General features: G+C 37.9%; 1 long non-coding RNA gene across 2 annotated transcripts in view; it reads right to left on the reverse strand.

The window, feature by feature from the left end:
* Positions 1-11,050: 11,050 nt before the first annotated feature.
* Positions 11,051-24,976, reverse strand: part of LOC134160075 (uncharacterized) — a 121,750-nt gene continuing 107,824 nt past the window's right edge. For both annotated transcript variants that reach the window (XR_009963425.1, XR_009963424.1), the window contains exons 2-4: positions 24,098-24,231; positions 17,196-17,358; positions 11,051-13,294 (exon numbers count right to left, since the gene is read on the reverse strand). This is a non-coding gene — a long non-coding RNA (uncharacterized LOC134160075). The remainder of the gene's footprint in view (positions 13,295-17,195; positions 17,359-24,097; positions 24,232-24,976) is intronic.

Here is a 24,976-nt window from a genome sequence, read left to right on the forward strand (position 1 = left end):
AGAGGAGAGTTTACAGGTCATGGAAGGAGGGGCTGGCCACTTGGGAGGAATATAAGGCTGCTGCTAGAGGATGTAGGAAGACAGCTAGGAGGACTAAGGCATCCTTAGAATTAAACCTGGCAAGAAGGGTCAAGGACAGCAAAAAGAGCTTTTTCAAATACATGGCAGACAAAACTAACACCAGAGGCAATGTAGGCCCACTGATGAACGGGATGGGGGCCCTGGTGACAGAAGATACAGAGATGGCAGAGTTACTGAATGCCTTCTTTGTCTCTGTCTACTCTGCTGCAGGCAGTCCTGAAGAGCCCTGTACCCCTGAGACCTTAGATGAAGTCAGGTCAACGGAGCGGTTTGCCTTAGTCGATGAGGAATGGGTTAGAGACCAGTTGAGCAATCTGGACATCCATAAATCCATGGGTCCAGATGGGATGCACCCGTGGGTGCTGAGGGAACTGGCGGAAGTCATTGCTAGACCACTCTCCATCATCTTTACCAAGTCTTGGGAAACAGGAGAGGTGCCTGAGGACTGGAGGAAAGCAAATGTCACTCCAGTCTTCAAAAAGGGCAAGAAGGAGGACCCGGGTAACTATAGACCGGTCAGCCTCACCTCCATCCCTGGGAAAGTGATGGAACACCTTGTCCTTGGTGCCATCTTAAGGCATATCAAGGATAAGAGGGTTATGAGGGGCAGTCAACATGGCTTCACCAGGGGGAAATCATGTTTGACCAATCTCTTAGCCTTTTATGAGGAAATAACACGGTGGATGGATGATGGCAGAGTGATGGATGTAGTCTACCTTGACTTCAGCAAAGCATTTGACACAGTCTCCCACAGCATCCTCACAGCTAAATTGAAGAAGTGTGGACTGGATGATCAGGTAGTGAGGTGGACTGCGAACTGGCTGAAGGAGAGAAGCCAGAGAGTTGTAGTCTATGGGGCTGAGTCTAGTTGGAGGCCTGTAACTAGTGGAGTGCCTCAAGGGTCAGTACTGGGACCAGTATTATTTAATATATTCATCAACGATTTAGATGAGGGAATTGAGTGTACTATCAGCAAGTTTGCTGATGACACTAAGCTGGGAGGAGTGGCTGACACGCCAGAAGGCTGTGCTGCCATCCAGCCAGACCTGGACAGGCTGGAGAGTTGGGCAGAGAATAACTTGATGAAATATAACAAGGGAAAGTGTAGAGTCCTGCATCTGGGCAGGAACAACCCCAGGATCCAGTATAGGTTGGGAAACGACCTGTTAGAGAGCAGTGTAGGGGAGAGGGACCTGGGGGTCCTAGTGGACGACAGGATGACCATGAGCCAACACTGTGCCCTTGTGGCTAAGAAGGCCAATGGCATCCTGGGGTGTATTAGAAGGGGGGTGGTTAGTAGGTCGAGAGAGGTCCTCCTTCCCCTCTACTCTGCCCTGGTGAGACCCCATCTGGAATATTGTGTCCAGTTCTGGGCCCCGCAGTTCAAGAAGGACAGGGAGCTGCTGGAGAGAGTCCAGCGCAGGGCAACAAAGATGATTAGGGGAGTGGAGCATCTCCCTTATGAGGAAAGACTGAGGGAGCTGGGTCTCTAGTTTGGAGGAGACTGAGGGGTGACCTTATTAGTGTCTATAAATATATAAAGGGGGAGTGTCACAAGGATGGAGCCAGGCTCTACTCAGTGGCAAACAATGATAGGACAAGGGGTAATGGGTACAAACTGGAGCACAAGAGGTTCCACTTAAACTTGAGAAGAAAGTTCTTCTCAGTGAGGGTGACGGAACACTGGAACAGGCTGCCCAGGGAGGTTGTGGAGTCTCCTTCCCTGGAAACATTCAAAACCCGCCTGGACACATTCCTGTGTCACATTATCTAGGTGTTCCTGCTCCGGCAGGGGGATTGGACTAGATGATCTTTTGAGGTCCCTTCCAATCTCTAGCATACTGTGATACTGTGATACTGTGATACTGTGCCTGGTTTTTATCGTTCCCTGCTCAATAGAAAGCTATCCCAACACAGTTAGAATGAGAAGTGACTGACTTTGTGCTTTAGTATTCTGAAGTAGGACACCCTTGTACAGCTGGAAGTGCAGATTCTGAGGATGTGCCAGAAAACTGCAAGACAAAAAGGGAAAAAGACAAAACAAAACAAAACAAATAAAAAGGAGATATAAAAAGAAAAGGTTTCTGGTCCAGCATTTGCTTTCGCATAGAACACTCTATTCCTCTCCCCCCCCATCTTATTTTCCTGAAGTATAATCACATATTACACAAGGAAATAATACAGAAATTCTGCAAGGTGATTAACATGTTATACTATGGTGAATATAATACCATGAAATTTTTGTGAGTAAATATGCATCATTTCCCATTTAACACTTTTTAAATGTCCTTGGTCATCAGACCAATAGAATGAATGCTTATATGCTTCTACTCAGTTCATTTAGAAGATTTTTGTTCCTTTTCCTGTTTAAAACATACAGACAATAAAAAGAACTATACATTTCTAGAGGAAGATGTCCCTTTCTTATTCTCTGAAGTCAACTCACCTAAATAACTTTGCACAAGTCCTGCTAAGAGGAAATTCTCTAGCCCTGGCATTAGCTGATAGTTTTTGCTAAGTAACATCAGACTGTAGTATGGTGTCCTGATAATATGTCAGGAGCAATGACATTAATAGGCCATGATGCCGTTCAAATTCATTTTATAAATATTTTTAATAGCACTGAGGCAATTCTGCTGAGCCTTGGCTAATAAAGTATTTCATTATTTCAGGACATTACTGGTATTTTATTAGCTAGGCAAGTAAGCTACTTCAATTTTAAAAAATGTTGATCAGGAGAACTTTCAGCTAGTATTGTCTTTTTCAGGTCCATCCAACATAATGACTGCTCTTTAAAGGGCAAAACACCAGCCAGGTCCTTTCTAAGCACTCTATCTTGAATTGCAGCAAGTGCTTCACCCACATTTTAAGCATCCGTAGGGGTGCTTAGTTGAGCCAGCAGCTCAGGCAGTACAAAAATCCATCTTCCTTGCTTTCATGAATGTATTTTCTCAGGCCTCTTTTCCCTCACCTTGCACACTGGGGCTGGTGCAAGGTGCCCCTCTGAACAGTCAAACTGGGTGATCTGTGTGCCTCTAAGTGTTGAACCCTTGCCAGATAAAATGCCAACAAGAAGACAGTAGTCTTATCTTTAAGGGAAAAGTGATGAAATTCAGAGGAAGAAGCAAGCTTGAAGGGCTGGGTTCTTTTTAGTTTTAAGCATGGTGCATGTCATGAGTTTTAGCTTAATGAAAAAAACTCCAAATACTCAAAATTAAGATGGCAATTTGACATGAACCCATGGGACTATTTTTACCTTTTGAGTCAAGTATTTGACATCCACCCAAGTTCACACTGAATAACCATTTGCACTGTTTACACACAAGCATGCAATCAGTGCAAACTCTAGAGAAGAAAACTCAAATCATAGATTTATCTCTTCTATATTCTGTGCAGAGAACAGGTATCACAGCCTTGCCCACAAGGGGATATCACTGTGCTCAAACACATCTAATAACCTGAATACAAACATGCAGGTCATCAGTCTGGCATACCATTGCCAGATTTCATTTTTAACTCAGCATGGATACTGACAGAGGGTCCTCTTTGTTTATACAGAGAAAAAGAAAAAATATGTGGGAGGAAAACTGTAGTCTGTAAATTCCAGCTAGGGCTCCAGACATATAACTAACATTCCAGAAAATCAAGTTTTACTTTGAGTAATGATTACTTATATTTGCTAATACTGCAGTTGCAAATCATCACAACATTTCAGTCATTCACACTTATACAATAGCTACTGCAGATTAAAAAGAAAACAAATAATCATTCTTCAGTTCTAAAAATTGCAAGATGGCAAATATTATTAAAATTTATTTATAAATATCCATTTAAATAAAAGCAATGCATCCACTTCAGTGGAATTTCTAAACTGTTTTATTCATTTCTTATGAGTAATAAGGTTAGAAAGAATTGATTTGTCATAAACTCAACAGAAAGAAATCACATAATGTGAATACCCACATAAAAAAATATTAGCCATAAAAATAATCAATCTTTGAAGTCCTTGTTTTGCTATAAGGGCAACTGACCATTGGCACAGGTTGCCCAGACTGTGGAGTCTTCATCCTTGGAGATATTCAGTGACTTGAGAAACCTGCTATGGGTGGGGTCCTACTTGACCAGGGGCAGGGGGGAGGGACTGACAAAGTGACTTCCAGATGTCCTTTCCATCCTCAACCATTCTGTCATTTGCTATTAATTATTTTAAAGCAGCTGTGTTGCTTAAGAACACACAGAGAGTAAGAATAAAAAAATAAGTTAGTTCTGCTCTGGATCTAAAAGTGCACTATAAGGTCAACTTTCAAAGGGCTCTTTCCCCAAGAGTGTTATCAACACTATACACACCCAAATGCCAATTCATACTAGCCTTTGCTTAGTGCATATGAGTGGGGAATCTAAATCTGAGCCAGGTGAGCAGCTGGCACATATCTGCTTTTGGTTAAGTCCTTTCTGAATCAGGCATTGAAAGGGTCATTTTGCTGGTGTAAATCACAATTGTACTCTAGTATGCTTCTTAATCAACTTTCCACATTTCTGTATCACTTCACCAATATGAGATTCATACTTAAATGTTATAATAAATCCACATCTAATAGCCTTGCAATTACAGTCTAGAGAAATGATGTTCTAACACTGAAATATTATTACTATCCTCACAGCTTTCTAGGCATATGTAAACTTTATTCACTAGTAAAATTCAGTACCTTCTAGCATGAGATGAGCAGCTGCTCCACACATACAATTCTTTCAGAAAAAAGAACTAAAGAATAGCATACCCAGTCATGACTACTGAGGTAAGTTAAAACACATGACTGTATGCCTCTACAGCTAACTGGACTTTTCCATGAAACAGAAAGGTACACTTCCAAGAGTTTGATGCAGCAAACTGAGTCAATCAACAGATTCTTGCAGAAATCCGTTGTAAAAATGGGTGCTCCGTAGGAGAGATTTCAGCATCAGACTGTAGTGACAGGACAAGCGGCAATGGGTTCAAACTTAAACAGAGAGATTTAGGGTATTCACTATGAGGGTAGTGAGGCACTGGCACAGGCTGCCCAAAGAAGTGGTAAATGCTCTTTCCCTGGCAGTGTTCAAGGCCAGGTTGGACAGAGCCTTGGGCAACATAGTCTAGTGTGAGGTGTCCCTGCCCATGGCAGGGGGGTTGGAACCAGATGAACTTAAGGTCCCTTTCAACCCAAACCATTCTATGATTCTATGATCAGAGGTTCAAGCAGTAGAACATGAGCATGTTGTTGCCCCAAAGGTATTTGTGAGCAGCGTCTGTGGAACATAGTAGTTTAAATTTGAATTTAGATGCAGATTAGAAAGGCTGATAAAAATGGAAGCATAAGAAGACATGCTTCTGCCAGCAAAACCTTAGTAACACAAAAGAAAGAGATTTCCATTATAAGTTTCAATAGTGAGCCTTGAAAATGAAAGGTTCAGTGAAATATTCCTAGGTCAGAGCTGTACCTTATTTTCTGAGGACAAAGCATGATGCTGAAATCCTGTGTGTCAGTTGATCATTCAGAGTAAAGGATTTAATAGAGGAACTCTGATCCTATGCCACACCTTTCAAAAGAAGACTACTGACCTTGTTTCACTGCAATTTCATTTAATCACCAATGCTAGCCATGCCATTTAATGAGCTGGACAATAATATAAGGACTTAGAGTGATACAGCATTTTTAAGCATACCCTAATACCAGACTCAACACATTTGTTGCAATAAATGACTTAAACCATTCAAAGAAAATAATTTTAGCTTAGTTATTGAAATATAACTTTTGACCAAGATGCTGACAGTTGTCTAAAATAGGAAATGAGTTACCTAAGTCCGTATATAGAGTATCCTAAACTAGCAGACTTTGGTTTTATCTATGTTTAAGCTCATTGACCATTTAGGGTGCCCGTCACCTCAGAAAATCTTGTCACATTTTTGGACTTAATTCCATTAGTATGTTTGTAAAAATAAGACTAAACCCCAGCTTTGAATATTATAAAATATGGGGAAAATAAGAAATCTCACACTGTTACACAAATAATTATTGTATATTTCTAGTCCTTGAATAAACTAAACAAAGGGTCCAAAATCTCTAAAATTAGATCAACTTATAATATGAAGAATTAAACAGGGTGGTTTTACAGATAAAATGACTGATAAATGGAAAATCAGTAAAGTCCTTGTCAATCTGTTACACTGATTTAACAGAGAAAAAATTGAATTAAGGAATAAGGTGCAGAAGAAAATTTAGAGTCTCAAAGTAGAATAAAATATTAGCTTATAAAAAATCCTTCTTACACATTAAATAAGAAAACACTGTATCCACTCACTTGCACATACCCTACAATTGTGATGAAGAGCAGCTCACCCTTGAAGGACTGACGTTACCTCTTTCATCTCCCAGAAAGTTCACTAGTGAGGTTTGCTCACTACCTTCATGTCCTGGCTTCAGGAGTAACAGTTATTTTTCTCCTTAGTAGCTGGTGCAGTGCTGTGTTTTCAACCTTAGCCTGAGAGCAATGCTGACAACATCACTTGGGGTTTTGGTTTGTTGGTTTTTTCTTTTTCCTTTTCCCCATTTAGTTTTACATTCTCTTGCCTTGTAATTTCCCTTATCAAACCCAGCTGGGCTTAAACCACAAGTGATGCACAGTACGGCTCAACACCCATCAACCAATACCCACCCCGACCTGAGCAGCAATCTCAGCCTTCCAAGTAACTCCCCCTCTGTTTATATACTGGGCATGATGTGCTGTGGTATGGAGTACCCCTTTGGTTAGCTTGTGTCAGGTGTCCTGTCCCTCTTCCTCCTGGCTTCCTGTGCCCCTCCTCACTGGCAGAGCATGAGACTGAGAAAGCCCTTGATTAGAGTAAACATTACTTAGCAACAGCTAAAAAAATCGATGTTATCAGTGTTGTTCCCAAGCTGAAAGTCAAAAACACAGCACTGCACTGGCTGCTAAGAAGAAGAAAAATGACTGCTACTGCTGAACCCAGGACACTTCACCAGGAGCAAGCCTCATGTATGTCAAGAAACGCTTGCTACAGTTCTTGAAGGATTCTGTGTTGAGGAACTTCCAAGATAGGCATTTGCGTCCTTACAGTGAAATACCTTGCTTCAGGAGAAGGCAATTATTCTAGAGGCAGAAACAACCCATTTTCATCTTATTCATAAGCAAGTTACTTTATGCTTTGTCAGAACAGACACATTGTGGAGATGGGACCAAGACTGGCCAAAGAGCTATCTGCTGCCATTCACTCTCTCCTACTACATGTGGCAGACTCACATGAAGTCTGCCATCTATCTCTAGATATTTCTATTAGATCGCTCTGCATATTCTAACTCCTTTCTTGTCCCTAAATTATTATACTCTTTTATAATTGAGCATAATTTCTTTTGTAAGCTTACTAGTTTTACAGAACTAGCCATAATGTTTCATATCATCCAGGAAAGCTGTTTGATTGAGACTGTCTTCCCACATCATGCTTAAGGTTATTTGGAGCAAAGGTCTTGTTTCACATACACTTTACTTACAATTAAGCAAAACACAGGTAGAGAGTTAGAAGTAAATTACCTTCCAATTCAGTCAACAGTGAATTGCGAAATACAAAATTCCAAAACTTCTTAACAAAATCATGTAAGTCCTTAACTTCTAGGATATGGTCTTAGATACAAGAATATGTTTGGGTTGTCATTTGATATGCACTTGAGCAAAAAATGCTAAAATATGTGTTCTAGAGTCTTGGGTATTTGTTCATAGATTACTTGGTGATTGGCTCTGGCATTTTTGATGCAAATGAGTTTGCACCAACATTTACCCTTTCCAGCCTTAAACAAAACAGCAGGACTCATGAGAACAGAAGCAAAAACTTTGCAAATATTAAAGCAATAAAGCATCTGGCAGAGACTTTTAACGTGCTTGAGAAGAAAGTATCCCACTGGACATCACCCTTTTGTTGTTGGGAAAAAAAAAAGAAATAATTATTATTAATTCATTATCTAAGACATTTACTAGATTGTAGACACATTTATTATTTTAGTAGAGAAGGACAAAGATTTGTTTCACTACTCAGTTAGATATCATATAATTTAATAAGAGGTGAAGCCATGCCAACCAAGATTATATTGTCTGTATCCATTTAAAATCAGCTTCCTCCAAGTTGAGATTTTCCTCCTTCACATGAGAGCAGAAATCAAATTCCTTTCATCTGTTCTTATTATTCTCGTCAAAACCAGAATGTGTGGTCTCTGTGATCCACACCAATGGAGTGTACATGTGTTAGAGAAAGCGGGAGGGATGCAAGGGTGTATCCATTAGGGATGCTGGGGATGGACTGCTTATTAGGGACTGTAGTGACAGGACAAGGGGTAACGGCTTCAAACTTAAACAGGGGAAGTTTAGATTGGATATAAGGAAGAAATTCTTTCCTGTTAGGGTGGTGAGGCACTGGAATGGGTTGCCCAGGGAGGTTGTGAAGGCTCCATCCCTGGCAGTGCTCAAGGCCAGGTTGGACAAAGCCTTGGGTGATATGGTTTAGTGCCCCCATGGCAGGGGGGTTGGAACTAGATGATCATAAGGTACTTTCCATCCCTAACTATTCTATGATTCTATGATTTCGGACTCCACAGAGCATTCCTTGAAAAGACAACATTGCATAGAACTGCCTGTTAGTGCAATTAGCCCCAGATTTCTGGGCAATAGCATTTTCAGCTCAAACAGATGTTTGGAGAAAATAGAAAAAAAAAGGAAAAAGAAACATTTTAAACAAGTTATTTAGAGGCAGATAAAAGATTTTAAAACATGAAATTGTATGTAAAATGAATTTCTAACTTAAGTCACAGACAGAAGAACCACAGATGCTCAAAATATTGACTGTTAGAATAGCCAGGGTAAAATCCAGATATTTAGCTCTAGACTCTTTAAGGTATCACACATTACAACTCCAGCCTTGATGAAGTCCTGGCAAGCTAATACCTAAAATAAGGAAGACTGAGGAAACTGGTCTGTGTATTAGTGCAGAAGTAAAAAGAAAGAGTGGGTACCTGTGATGAGAATGAAGGCAAGAATCAAGTATCTGCTTATGATGGAGAGTCAACACAGCAACCAGAAGAGCACAAGAAGCTATAAATATTATTACGCTGACATCTGCAAGAACTCTCTAATCCTTTAAAGACAGATTGAAGTTTCCTGAAATATTAATGGGAAAGTGCCAGAAGTGAAAGTAGAGGCAAGCTGGACTTTTCTGAATTTTTTTTTTTTTTTTAAGACTATTACTATTAGTCATCTGTGGAGTGGTTGATTATTTTCTGCCTATTTCACTATAAACATCATTGATGGACCAAAAGAGGTTCAGCCAAACCAGAGGAGAAGAAAATTCTGGCTTGTCTCTGCCAACTATGTTTTACATGTTACATTGGTTTTTGAGCAGGTTTGGCAAATTGAAGTCTGAGAGCAAGTTTCCTTAGACTGTGATGGCCAAGCGAGTTTTGAATGCATTGGCCAGAAACCCATGGTTACCCTTATATTTAGTAAGAGTGAAATAAAAAATGAGTTATAAATACACTAGTTCTTATTAACCCGTCCACAAAATGAGCCAGAGTTTTCCTTTCCTTCCCTGTTTTTCAGAAGGCTGGAACCCAAAATATTTAGTTCTTTTGGGCCAGAGATGAATATCGATTGCATAAGATATGACAACTGAGATTATTTTACAGAAGAAGCCAGCTCTATGCACATCAACTTACTCATCAGAAATGGCTGGACTGCAAACAGGGCAGTTAAGGCGTTGCATGGAGCGATGTGCTGTGGCCAGGTTTGGGTTCACTTGCAGCATCACATCCCTGACACCCATGCACAGGACACAGCTGTGTAATACTGAATCCAAGTGACACCTCAATACTACCTGTATGAGAGATTTATTTGAGAATTGTATATCTAAAGTGAGCAGCACTATATTTTCATTAGCAAGCAAGCTTCTGACTTTTCCTGAAATGCAAGGGAGAAAATACATTGTACATGCACTGAATTTTACAGAAAATCCAGTGTGAGATAAAGGCTGAATTAGTAGCCAGCTACATGTCTTTTATCACTTTTCTAAGATAAAGAAATACTGTTAATCCAGCCATCACAAAACCTGAAACCTTGTTTTCCCTCTCAGATCTACCATTCCTTTTCCTTCTCAGAACTACCATTATTATTAATATTACTTTGATAGCACTAGTAGAAGTCTTCAGTAGCTGTGGCCTGATGTTGTCCCTAGTGTTACAGTCCATAAAAGAAAGAACCAGAGTCATGCAAATTACTTCAAGCACATCAATAAGGCTGTAAATACTGTTCCTGGTGGCACATCTACAGGAAGGTTGCGTGAGGCAAGATTAAGTGACAGGTCAGTTACTATATCATAGTCTTTCTGTGTCTTCCACAGAAATTGTGTCCCAGATGATTCTTCAAAAATGACTGAAGGACTAAATTTACACTTTTGGAAATCTATTTGGAGAAACTTTCTTTTAAGTTTATTTACAATTGCCAAATCTATCCTTCGCATATGCCAAAAGACACCAAAATTTCACTTCATAACACTGGCAGAACAGGCATTTGAAGGCCATCCAAGAATTAGAGCAATAGCTTAAGGGCTGAGTAATTAGCATACAATCAGGAGGTTCAGACTTCATTGCCTTTTAATTAGCGAGATAACAGGTTTGTGAATAGATACTCCTGGAAGAAGGAGAAATGGCAGGAATGCATGGAATGAATCTGTTAATCTGTAGTTTATAAGGTCAACAAGTCATTTATTTCAGGGGCTATGTCAAAATGTTATTATTCCTTTTCTTTATACATTCAAACTACAGATACATATACTTCTGTATAAATTTAAAGAAATATAAAATAGCAAATATATTTTGCATGCATAATTCATAATAAGGTCCTAATTCTGCAAAGGTTTATACATGTTAAGTAAGTAGTGCACACTATTGGACTGGGACTACAGTTGGCTAAAATATTTGAATGTATTTTAAGTACAATTTGGGATGAAGAGAGTACTGAGAAACATAACTGCTTGAAAACTTCTATTTCAAAGAGAAAATCAGGATTTTCCATAGTAATTTGACTAAAACTGTTATCAAGACCTCTATCACAGTAGTTACTGAATTTTACCTTTCCTGATAGTAATTATGTGTTTGATTAAGCATACTGAAATTACATTTAATTTTGGATCTTACCATATTTCAAAATGAATTCAGAACTAACTTTTTGTGTTTTAGAAGTTCTAGAGGAGGTAATGTATGGAATCAAAATACTTAAAATTTACAGTTTTTCAAGATAAGAATAAAAAAATTGAAATTGGTGAAGAAACGACCACTAACTAAAATAGAAAGGTACGAACCTGAAAAGCTGTACCAGCTGGGCTTAAACCATGACAGCTGTATTTCCTTCTTATAAAGGAAACCCATTTTTATAGTGCTGAGAGTATTTCATTCTTAATTCGTACATGATTATCATGAATGCTGTGAAAAAAATAAAAATGAGAAATTGGTCAATGTGGGTTAAAGCAGAAGCTTGCAATCATGCTAAATGTGCTGCAAAGTTAAAATACTGAATTAATCCATCAAATTATCACCAGTTTTGCCAGAGCATTTGTGGAAGATAGTAGTATCTGATTTCAGATAAAATGCAACTCAACCTTCTGGACAATTGTGTTTAAAAACTCCGAAGCCGCAAAGAGTAAAGAGCTCAGTTCACTTTTTGAGACTGATGTCATTCTAATGCTCTGTTGAAATTCCCCTAATGAACAAAGAAGAAGGTTGGTTTCACACCAGGTCTCTGGTGATAACTCAGTTGCAACTACTGGTGCTGACTCTTCTGACTGGAGAAAATCGGGATCATTCCCAGAGGCCAAATCTGCCAGAACTTAGCACAGAGGGTTGGCATTTGGCACCTGCGCTTATTGTGAAGTGCCAGAACTGTACAGCACATGCTGATAGTGGCCATCTGCTACGTACATTGATATCCCGGTGAAGGTCAGTGTGGGGGACAGCCCTGGTTTTCAGCCCTCTGATTTGAGTGACAGAACTAGACTCATCTTCCATGCCTCTCCAGAACATGAGTCGTATTTATGCTGTGAAATTGGATGCAATATCTATTCGCTTACTCTTCTTTGTGTAGAGACATCTTGGTATGTGCTGGTCTGTTTGCTTGAGCAAGAAAAATAGCATTTTGAGTATGCATTGAGAATAGGAATTCTCTATACTGTTAAACTCATATTTCGTGCTTTGCCTGATATTGGGCATACCAGTGTAGAACGAAAAGTTCCTAACATAAGCAGCCTATCATAGGTTTTTTCCAATTGTGCATGGGTATTTTCAACCCTTACAGTTCTTAGCCTTGTTTTCCCATTCAGGACCCTCATATATCTTTATGCTTAACAACACTAAATGAGGAGACAAAGAACTATTTTCAAATCTGATTTCTGCATTATAGTTTCTATTATTCCACCCCTCCAGTAAAAATATAGATTGACTAAAACTTTTTCTTAAAAAAAACAAAGGGGTCAAGGAAAATATGTTTCCTTTTATTAAAATATTATTTTTAGTTCATCCTACATTTTATGACTCTGTATTTAAATAGAGCCTATAAAGAAATACAAAGAAATGAGATGAAGTAACAAATAGCAGTCTCTAGTTCTCGATTTAGTAGAAACTCTCTGCATGACTTTTCACTATGTTCCCATCTGTGAAAGAGGATCAATACTGGGTATCTAGTGCTGGAATTCTAACATTCAATATCCTGACATGTGCAAAAGGGGACACACCAAACGTATGGAGCCAAGAACTCTTTGCTTGTCCAGTTTGTGTTTAAAGCAGCTAATAGTCCTAATTGGACTCACAAATAATCTAAATGAAATCATTATATGAAAGAATCTGCTCATAGCATAGCACTTTTTTTCTGATGTCACACTCGCCTTCAGGTGTCCTCCTAGCCCAAGGTCAACAGCATCAGCCTTCCTCCATGGTGGGTATGTGTTGGGTGCAGATTGCAGCAAACTGGCACAGTCTCAAAGGCATCTCCAGATGGATTCGTCTGTTGTGGTGGGTCCCTGCCTCCTCATCCTTGGGTTTGCTTGGGCTTACCTGCCCAAAAATATTGCTGGGCATGTGTGGATTACAAAGTAAAAAATAAAAAAATCCCCTCATGTGAAGTGGAAGGCAAGCTGACAAATGAAACATAGAAAATTAAAGATATTTCTATTAAATGAAATAAATAAATGAACCATACAACACAAGAAACCTATCTAGATGCCCTTAGGACCCTGTGATAGAGCTACTCCAATGAGACAAGGGTTTGTACTCATGTCTATGTTAAAGTTAAAATACTTCTCCAGATGTTTAATTCTCCTGATTCTCTTAATAATGTTGAACAGCTATGGCTGAATTTAAATTTAGGAATAACTATCTATAGACTTCATATTCAAAGGAGCAGAAAGAAAAGAAAATCAGTATATTTGGGTGGCTTATAAGTCCCAGCCCCTCCAGAACAGAGAAGCAAAGCATGCCTTTATGTTGAATAACAAAAATCATGTCATCTTTAATTAAGGACTTTCCCTGTGAGGTTTCTGCTTACAAAAAAAAGCAAGAAAATGTCGCTTACACTTTTCAAGACTTACATAATATAAACCCATGGCATATTATCAAATAGTCATCACAAGTCTTCCCACAGTGTTAGCACTGGATTAAAATGGGTTTCTAACAGATTCTTCAATTTAGCAGATCAGATTAATTTAGTAGAGTGGTTCATGGCTTCCAGTATCCTTGTAGGAACTTTCTACTTTCATTAATAGCTGTATTAATTGCTGAATGGAAAAAACTCATTCTTAAATAGGCTCTTTTGCATTATCAAAAACATTCATTAACATTAATTTTCATAGCAAGTGAATTTCAAAAGTTTTATTTCTGAGAAATGAAATTTTAAATTCCCATGTCTATTTGCTACCGATGTTCTTGGGGGCATGGATCCAGCAGGGAAACTGAAAAAAGAGACCATTGACTTACATTATCAACCTAGCAGTCTAACTGAGAAACATAGAATTCATACTGAATTTTAAGTACTACATACATTTAAATCTAGAAAATAAAATAACCTAGTAGCCTAAAATTATTCTAGAACTGATCCTAGAGAATACTGTTCAATTTCTCAATATTTATTTCCTCACCAAGTGACTACTGCCCCTAAAACAGGAATGCAACTTTTAGTTTATTTACAATCACAAACATTGTTTTTTGTTAATTTTAACAGAGATACTTTTTTAATTCTATCATGAATCTTTGGGTGGTGAGGCACTGGAACAGGTTACCCAAGTGTCCTGGGTTCAGCAGTAGCAGTCATGTTTCTCCTTCTTGGTAGCTGGTGCAGTGCAGTGTTTTGACTTTCGGCCTGGGAACAGAACTGATAACAATGATATTTTGGTTTGGCCAAGGACTTTGTGAGCCTCATGCTCTGCCAGGGAGGAAGGGAAGCCAGGAGGAAGCAGAGACAGGACACCTGACCCAAACTGATCAGAGAGGTATTCCATACCACAGCACGTCATGCTCAGGATGTAACTGGGAGTGAGCCAGAAGGGCTGGGAGACTGCAGGGGTCTGCAGGGTTGGAGGAGGTATCGGTCGGTGCTTGGTCGGGCTGGGGGGGGGGCGAGTTATCAGTCGGTTGCTGGTGAGGTGTTGTATTCTCTAGTAGGGGGGAAAGAGAGAATGAGGAGATCAATCTGTAACTGACTGTGAACAATCAATTGAGATAACCCACTGCACCAAGGAAGTTGTGAATGCTCCATCCCTGGCAGTGCTCAAGGCCAGGTTGGACGGAGTCTTGTATGGCATGGTTTAGTGTGTGGTCTCCCTGCCCATGGCAGGGGGGTTGGAACTTGATGATCTTAAGGTCCTTTCCAACCCTGACTATTCTATGAAGCTATGATTCTATGAGCTAAGAATTTGCTATGCCTAAGAAATTAACAGGAAAACCACATCTTCTGATCAAAAGTTATTCCAGTCAAGTGTCTTGTCATTGGCAGTTATTACTCATGGTTACCTATGAAAGAATATGAGGACAAGACAAGTGCAATATAGCCACCAAATACTCTCCTATCCCCTGAAAAGGTACAATTCAGGGGACTTCTCTGAGACATTTGAAAGTTCTTCTGTCATTTTTAATGACTCTTAACTGGGCTTTTCCCTTCATGAAGTTGTCAGGTTTGTTTCAAACCTTTGTTGGCTCTTAATGCTCACAGTATTCTGAGCAAAAACTTCCACATCTTAATTGCTCATTACTTGAAGAATTAGGTCTTTGTATTGAACATGTTCTCTGCTAGTTTCTTTTGATGAATCCTAGCCATATCTCCTAAAGCTATGCAAAATATTCACATAAATTAAGACTTTATGAGACATATTTCTCTCTAATATTTTAGTGAAGGTAGATTACTGAGGCTTTCTCAAATAGGACAAAATAGAAAGTGTCTGCCTTATCTAACAGAGGAACAACTTATAAAAAAAGAAGACTGACATGTCTCTTGATTTTCAAGTTCTTAAACATTTACCAGAAGTATTAAATACTATGTGTGTACACATAGATTATAAATAAAAATCATCATAGTTTATAACTATGACAGCATCTTTACAGGAATTACATTTCATAACATTGCACAGAGCCCTTCTATTTTGTCCTATGTCTCTGAGTCCACAGGGAGATTCATGAACTTTTGGTTTCATAAAAGCTATATGCTAAATCATGCCTTTAAAAATAATGTGATATTGGAAAGGTAACATGTCAGAAAAATTAGGAAGAAAATGGTGACACAATCCCCATAGGAACTTGTGATGCTTTTTTTTTTTTGCTGTAAAGAAGATAAACAGTTTTCTAATAAAATATTCAGGATAAAATGTCAAAATAAATACCAGTGAAAAGCAGACTACTATGTGTAATTACAGAAAGCACATTCAAGATATCTTAAAGCTTTATTATCCAAATATGATCATGGCTTTCATAGCAATTGCTGTTTGAATAGTGATTTTGATATTCATTGGCTAAGTATATGTAATTTTCATCTTGTTTTGAACATATGTTTCACCCACTGCATTACATAAATTTGCTCACTGCTTCTGCTGGAAACTGTCTTTAGTCATTTCTTCATCTAGAACAATCAGACAAGTTTTCCAATTCCAAGATTTCTCCATGCATTGGCTCTAAGCACAGTTATTACAGTAACTGTCCTAAACATCAGCTGCATCCATCTAACTTAGTTCCTTCTGTAAAAGGCAGCAATCAAAATCAGACACATCACAAAGGTAATTGCAGGAGTTTGGCTAAAATTTTGTCTGGTGAGTGAGAAAAAGATTTAATTTTTTTTTCTCCAAAAGTATACAAAGTATCCAATCATGTGTGCTCATTCTCTTTTCCAGCCCCCTTCCCCCCCCCCCCCCCCCCCCATTGTAGTGTAGTTATTTAAAAGTACATTCAGTGCAATTTTGACCTAAATAATGTAAACACTTCATATTTGGGGGACAATGTTTGAATTTGTCCTTCTTACCTTTAGTCTCATCTGCATGGTCTCCGGTTAAACACCACATGCCTGCATTAATATTCCTTCATTTAATATTTATCTAAATAGTTTCCTTCTCTCTCAAACAAAATTTGTTTTTAATTTCTATGTTGAAAACGTATTTTGCAAAAGCTCTAAGGGACTTTAATGAAACAATAAATAATGGCATTGAAAGTTCAAACCAGGCTGAAAATGGGAATCTTGATGTTGAAAGAGGGACATTAGATCCTCATAAAGAAGAACTCAGGAAAACAATCCTTGTTAGGGCCTTCTTGGTGGATTAGAAGATACTATGCCTGAGGAGAGACTTTGGGTAAAAACGCTAGGTTTTTATAATGCATGTATCTCTCATTCACTAAAAAAAAAAAAAAATGAAGAAAGGAACCTGAAATACTTTGCTTCTTCACCAAGCAAAACCCTTCTCCTCACCCAAACATTCAGACAATGCTGTTTAAAACAAAAAGCAAAAGCAAAAGCAAAGCAAAACAAAGAAAAAAAAAAAGCTCCAACCAACAAAAAATTACAGATGTAATTTGATAAATGCAGATATTTCTTGGTTTTCTCTCAAAACCATCACTGTCCGGTTTCTCATTCTAGACTTATTGTTGTGGTGTTGCTTCTCTGAATCATCATCACGACACAGCACTGCCCATCACCTTGTAGCAATGGACTTGAGGAATCTGACAGCTTCAGTCAGAGTCATATCAAAATCAGACAGAAATACAAAATCACCAGAAATACATTCACTATTTCTAGTTCCATCAGCTTGAGTATTTTAGTTTTGTTTGTATAGATTCTATTAAAAGTTAGTGTTATGAAAAAAAAAAGCGCTTCAAATCTTTTGCAAAATTGTTAGAACTTTTGAAAGCAAAGTTTTCTTAACACAATAATATGTAGCTGGATGTAGGTAGAAAACTGTTCTCTTTTCCTCTTTTTCTTCTCTCTATATTTGCTAACATATTTCAAGCACCATTAAAAAAAAAAAAACAAAACTCTTATTTTTGTCCTTCACTATTTACTTTTACTTTCAGCAACTTGAAAATAACACTGATAAACAGTTAAATCCCACTTTTCTTTTAATTTGCTTGAACACAATCTTTTCAAACACATACGCTTGAACGCACGCTTTTCAAACACATGATCCTTTACTTCATTTAAAAAAATACATGCTTTGTTGTATTTTACTCTTTTTTCCCACTATAATTTCAAATTTTGGTGAAACATATTGCAGATGGATTGAGCTAAACAGATCTTTAAATTTGACACATATGCCTAAAGTATTTAACATATCTCTTCTTAAAGATATACATACGCCTAAGAGATTTCGTGGATCATGGTTTAATGACTGTTTTTCTCATTCTCAATGAAGTCTGTCATAATTCTTAACGACAAGGTCAACAGGCACTGCTAATACCCACTGCCTCACTTTTAGTTTTCATCTTTTTCCCTTTTTTTGGAATGACCAGTTGTACAATGCCTGCTGATTCTCTCCAAGAGTACAGATATAATTACATATGCATACAATTACAAATTCACGTTACACTTCTGCTTCATCAGTCAGAAGTCTGATGGGGAAATGCCAGCACTAATATGGCTTAAAACTCAGTTGGTCTGATTTTTGTCAAGTTTTAATCCTATTACTTCATGTGATTATTAATTGGCATTGTATGTAGCAATAACACTTGCATAAATAAATAAATAAAACACAGCTGTGTGTGACCCTCTGAAACACATCAACTCTCCTAAATTGTGTTCTCTGTTATTATGCATGTTATTAACTTTGATTTTTCTTGTTACACCACTCATGATGATTTATTTTATACTACTACCATGCTGCCAATCATCATGAAATGAGTGCTTTCCATATAAAGCAGCTGTGGCAAAGTTTCATCTGACTATTATTATTTACATAGTAATTGTCCCTCCAGGCTGTTACTCTAATCAATACCCAAGACTAAACATATAAAGAAAGCTTTGAATCAAACAGCCTACATTATTGTCGTGGTTTAAGCCGAGCCGGCAACCCAGAACCACGCAGCGGCTCTCTCACTCCCCCCCCCTTCCTGCCCCTGCTCCCGGAGGGATGGGAAGGAGAATTGAAAGAATGTAACTCCCACGGGTTGAGATAAGAACAGTCCAGTAACTAAGGTATAACACAAATCACTACTGCTACCACCAATAATAATAATGATAAGGGAAATAACAAAGGAAGAGAATACAACCACTTGCCACCCGCTGAGTGATACCCAGCCTGACCCAAGCAGAGATCTAGACCTTTCGAGCAACTGCCCCCAGTTTCTATGGAGGGCATGAAGTGCTGTGGTATGGAATACCTGTTTGGCTAGTTTGGGTCAGGTGTCCTGTCTCTGTTTCCTCCTGGCTTCCCCTCCTCCCTGGCAGAGCATGAGACTCAGAAAGTCCTTGGTCAGAGTAAACATTACTGAGCAACAACTAAAAACATTGGCGTTATCAGCATTGTTCCCAGGCTGAAAGTCAAAAAACAGCACTGCAGCAGCTACTAAGAAGGAGAAAAATGACTGCTACTGCTGAACCCAGAACAATTATGAATACCTTATATTTTTTTTTTTCTTACCCCAGTAGCATCCTAATAAAGTGTTCATCCACTTCAGACTTACTGCCATCTCAAATCAATGTTGGTGTCTGGGCAACTCATGGCCCAGCTGGAGCTGTTAACGTAGGACAGACAGTATCTTCTTGGGAATTGGAAAGAGAAAAGTGCGCAGTGCTTACCACATTTTTCTTTGTACACAGTTTTCTCATGCAAATTTAACAGGTCAGTCTTGACTTTGCAAGCACTTACCTTTTCACTCTACCACCATTTGAACTGTTGCATGGTCTCTCCATTTGCAAAATCAGATACAAGTGCTGTCAAGTTTATGAATGCACTGGTAAAGAAGACCTATGTTTTCTGTCATCGGATCATGCAAAACTTAATGGCAAAAATGCTAGAGAAATGATGATAAAAACACTTCCTCAAGTGCATAGACATTCACATATATGGACACATGCATATTATTATATAATTTTTTATCCTGTGTTTTTATAATACTAGGAGCAAGAAAATGTAGTTGGAAGATTATGACACAAAACTTTCATATTTTGTCAAGAGTGTGTGATTAATACATTCAGGTTCAGCTTTTTTGAGGCCTACATACATTAACCACATTGTTCTCTGCATTTCACTGTATGTCTGTGACTTGAACACAGAGGATGACTAATAAATAGCTCTGAGTGTGTGTATGTGAATCAGATGGAAATCCATATGCTTTAGTGATTGTAGAATGTATTTATATTAACAATTACTATATTAAGTATCAACAAGTAGGGTGACTCAGATTAGAGGCTAAAGAATTAGAAGAGTGTTGTTATAAAACATAATATAATTGACTACACAGAGTAAATAACTGGATGACCTTTTTTTTTTTCAGTCATCCAACTCACTTGAGATTCACATTTCACATCCTGGCTCTGGTGCAGAGTACCTGAAAGTTAGTACAGATTTGTAATGCAAAAGTGAAATGGTTTTTGTTTTTTGTTTGAATTTTAATTTTTTTTTTTTTTATGCTATGTGTCAGAGAGTGGGAAAAGACAGGCTTAGGAACAGGTTCATGAACAGGCTGAGAAAGACAAATCTTTTACAGTATAACACTGCATCAAAATGTCACTGCACTTTTGTTTGCTAAGTGGAAAATGATTATGCAAAGAAAAATTCAAATGAGAGCAATATGGTTTTGTTTCCTTGATGGTGTAAGAGAAACAAATAGCCAATCCCCCTGTGCTTCCTATAGGAGGAACATGGGATTGGTTGGAGGACAGCCCTGTGCATCTGCTTTTCCATGCGTCGCTGCTGCAGAACCTGCCGCTGGGTGAGAATCCTGGAAGGCAAAGTGGCGGACTGCGCACCCAAGTCCAATGTCATGTCCAGCAGCTCATGTCCAGCCAGCATATTCTCTGACTATAGCGTTAGCTCTGCCTGCTTGCAAACAGCAAAACTGCTCAGGTGCCCTCCCTTCACAGAGTACATGATGTAGGCACTGCCACATCCAAAAATTGATGATCTTATAAACTTTCTTACTGAGCTAATTTATTTCAGTAAAACGAGGATGTAGTGGGGAAATGTCTACCTGTTATTTGTTCTCATTCTGTTTAAATAAAGGCTTCAAAGTTAAAGCATTACTAACTTGTATTATCACTATGGATTTTTAATGTAAACTGGATAATAGCATAAATCTAACATTGTATGATCAACCATCTTTACATGCAAGTCATTAGAAGGGACTTTAAGGGTATCATATTTTCATTTAGAACCAAATATTTTTGTGCTTATGTGATCTGCTCCATAAATGTCTCTGTGGTTTTAGGTTGGAAAAAGGACTAGTTGCACACTTTACTTCGATCTCAGAACCTGACTCCTAGCATTTATACAAGACAGCTATCCCTGATTTTGTCAATTATGTATACTGGGTTTTGGAGTGGTTCCAGTTGGGAAGTTGTTCTCCTAAGGAGCATTAATGAGAGCCCAATTATACTGCTGTGGGGCAAGTGTGGATAATGGAGTCACGCAGGCTCCAGCTTCAGGAGGTGTGCAGAATTTAATTGTCTGACAAAATCTTTTCACTCTTTGAGGAACAGACAAGAAGGTTTGTGTGGTTCAGGTAAACATTTCCATCCTATCAACTCTATGCACAATTCAAAGGATAACAGAACTAAAAAAAAAGACTTAAGTTGAATACCTATGTAAATGAGGAAGTATCATATACATTTTGAGATTTCATGCTGATAAACTTTCAAACTGACCTAAATCATAGCCAATTTAATAATGGCCATATTCTCATTGCAGTCCATTTCTTGAATGTGTCAATCCTTTCTTCATTTTTAAGTGAAACTAGATACAAAAACCTTTATCTTCTCCAAATATATTATTTAATGCACTTAGCTGTGAAACAAGTGGTAATTTGCAATGATCCATGGAGCTGGTTCACTGTTCTGCATCTGTCTCCTTACAGTTTTGCATATTTATTCTCACATTTACAGTGCCCCTTTTCTAGCGGAACCTGCAATGTTTGGTTAGAGAAAATTACTTCCAATAAACAATTGGATTTTCAGGGACTCCAAGATGGAAGTTGGAAAAGACAGAAGTCCAAACAAAAACAATATATAATTGCTTTACTAAAAAAAACAGACCAGTATTTTTATTAAGTTTTTGTTTTTTTTTTAATCTTGTTTTTACTATAACTAAAGATGCTCAGAGCTTCAGAACTTACTTAGCTCACTTTGTGATCTTATCCTGTGCCCCCTCCACCCTCCTCAGTTTTACTTTATTCTTCTAAACTTCAGCAGCTCTCAGGTTGGGATAACTTTAAATAACATTATGCTCAAACTAAGAAATACAAATTTATCCTGTGGAAAATTACTTGGCAAAAGCACCATAGGGACTCTTCAAGCAAAATTAAAAAAAAAAAAATGGATTTAGCTCTGAAGCTGTACTTCTGCAACTTCAAAACACAGAAATTGAAATGCTTTCTCCCTCACATTACCCACTATTATTCCAATGCTAAATAGTGAATTTAACAATCTGATTGTCGTCATTCTGCTCCAAAAGCATCTCACATGATACAGGAATGCGCAAAATATTAGATATGGGTGAGCAAAGTCTTGTTAAACTCCTATCCTGAGATTTCAAGGAGCCTGGTACAAAAGCAAATATTCACAGTAACATTTTTGATTATTTCAGATCTTTCATGAGGAAAAATGAAATAACTGTAGAAGAATTAATATAGCAAATTTAACATATTAGCCAGAAGTTGGTAATTGAAAAATTAATAACATTTCAAACAATGTAAGATAATAATCTATTTTATTAGTCTTATGCACCAGGTGGGTAATGGCACTGGGGACAACAGAGATCTCAAAATCCCAGGGCCAATTATCTGAGCTCCTAATCTTTCCTTATCTGCTGCACAGCATTACAAGGCTGTCTCTATAGCTGCTATAACCAATGCTTTGAAAGACGTCAGAGGGATTCTCAAGCAAAATGGCCTGGGAAGATAATCTATTGATAGGTTCCAGACTCAGATATAGATTTTTTTGTATCATTGGCAAGTCAAGAGAGAAAGCACTTCTTAGTGGTCTGTGTAAGTACATGGAGCCTTAAGAAAAAAAAGAAAAGAAAAAAGAAAACATTGTTCTGGTGCTGCACGGAGTTTATTTCATGTGGCAGGTTTTAATTTCACCCACAACTTTTCTGAAACATATGAGAGTCTGATTCATTAAAAAATAATTTTTTTAGATTTGTCTAATATCAAATTAATATGCCGTTATTATAAAAAAAGTCTCATAAACTAAGAAATCATTGCATGGCATTTAAATATAACATGCAGATATTTAAATACTAGCATAGCAACAGAAAGCTGACTCTTGAGGGAACAAACCTGGGCATCTCTGACAGTTCTGACATATGCTAGAGTATCCAGAGGAAAAGTCAGCAATACTGATCCTAACGTACTGGTATACTGTACTAAGTCTAGAACATAGCAAGAGACTCCATTACCCAGAGAGGAGGAAGATACGTCTACAGAATGGACAATTTTGGCTAATACTTCATTATCATTTTGATAGAAATCTACAGATCTCATGCTTTTAAAAAAGGCATTCAACATTCAAAGCACTTTTGTACCTCTTAAAATCCACATCATGCTGTACTCTGGTGATGAGGATAATGAAAAACAATGCCAAAACCGCTGCACTTTTAGCCTTCACGTAGGGAGAGAGCAGAGCAGGGTGGTGGGAATCAATTTTAATTTTCTAAATCATAGAATCAAACTTGTGAAAGAATGTTAAGCAAGAGTAATTTCTTTGTACTGTATTCAGGACTGTTTTACAGAAAATGAAAAGTTAAGACAGTTTTCTTTCTGTATTTGTTTTAAATCAGGGAATCTGAGCCAGAGATATTCACAATTCTAGCATTGGTTCCCTTCATTTCCTGGCCTGGGGCCTGTATCTGAAACACTTTAAGGCTTCTCTTAGCAAAAGCAGGTGAGATCAAAGGAAACTGTTAGTTGACAGGAAAGGCCTTCTTGGCAGCAGGGCTCAGCCACACTAGGCAAGAGTGACAGGCTATAGGAAAAGAGGGAGAGCAGAAGAAGAGAGTGGATGCAGAATTTTGTGGCACATTTTAAGTTTTGTACAGTTTAGTCATTAACTACTTGCATCTCATTTGTTGTTTTTTTTCAAGTATTACAGACGTGAGATTGAAAAAAAAAAAGTGTTTACTATCAAAGCGCCTGAAATAGTTTTGTGTACTAACAAAACCATCACAACATTTTATTGAATTTTCTTAGACTCAGACCCATACCCAAACCGTACTCATGCCTATCCCCATATCAATCCCTTTTCCATCATTTACCCGAGAACTTCAAGAACAGGGTAGTGGAGTGATTCTTTTCCAGTGAACTAAAAGAAAAACTATCCAATTTCTTGAACAGAAGTGTTCAACACAAGAAGGCATATGCCCATGGAGTCCTAATAGAGGAAGCTGACCTAGAAGGAGAGAATTCAAGGGAATAATTCATTCATTAAAATACTGACTCAATTTAAAGTGTAAATTTGATTTTACAATTCCATATGTGTTACTTAAAATTTAATAATTGCTCTGTATATGGATATAATTTTCACTCACTTGATAACAAACCCAATTGTGTCTATGGGATGTTTTTCTGAGTACTTACAGGAATGTCTACCAAAATTGTGAAGTAGTGAAACAGAATTTATTTAGGTTTGACTGAACACAGCATTTGCGTATGCATCTGTATGCATCTTGCTCTGTTTATACTACTTAAAAGGTCTAAGACTGTAGATTTATCCCTTGGTATTCATATTGCAAAATGCAGCTTCTATTTGCACCTGAATAAATGTGAGACAATGAGATGATTATTTCTGACAGTCAGTAAAGTCAGAAGCAAACATACTGACAGAAATCCATGTGCAGTGTTAAGAAATGAAGAGAAGCAAAGAGTAACCTGCCTCAGTTATAAAGAGATAGCCAGTCAGGGTATATTTACAAAATGATAAGCAAAGGACTCTAAATTCAAATGTTACATCAAATAACCACATGACCAAATATGTCATATAAATCAAACACCAGTAGGAAATAAAAATTACCTTTGGAACCAGGACTTTTAAAGTATTCATACAACTGTTTCATGAAGACGTTGAAAGATAACACTTACTTAACACTGGGTATGTATAAGTACACAGCGTATGACATTTTATTCTAATTATGCTT

Source organism: Pezoporus occidentalis, unplaced genomic scaffold (genome assembly GCF_034315485.1).
Source record: "Pezoporus occidentalis ecotype Australia unplaced genomic scaffold, CSIRO_AGI_Poc_V1 ctg156, whole genome shotgun sequence".
In the NCBI taxonomy this organism is placed as follows: Eukaryota; Metazoa; Chordata; class Aves; order Psittaciformes; family Psittacidae; genus Pezoporus; species Pezoporus occidentalis.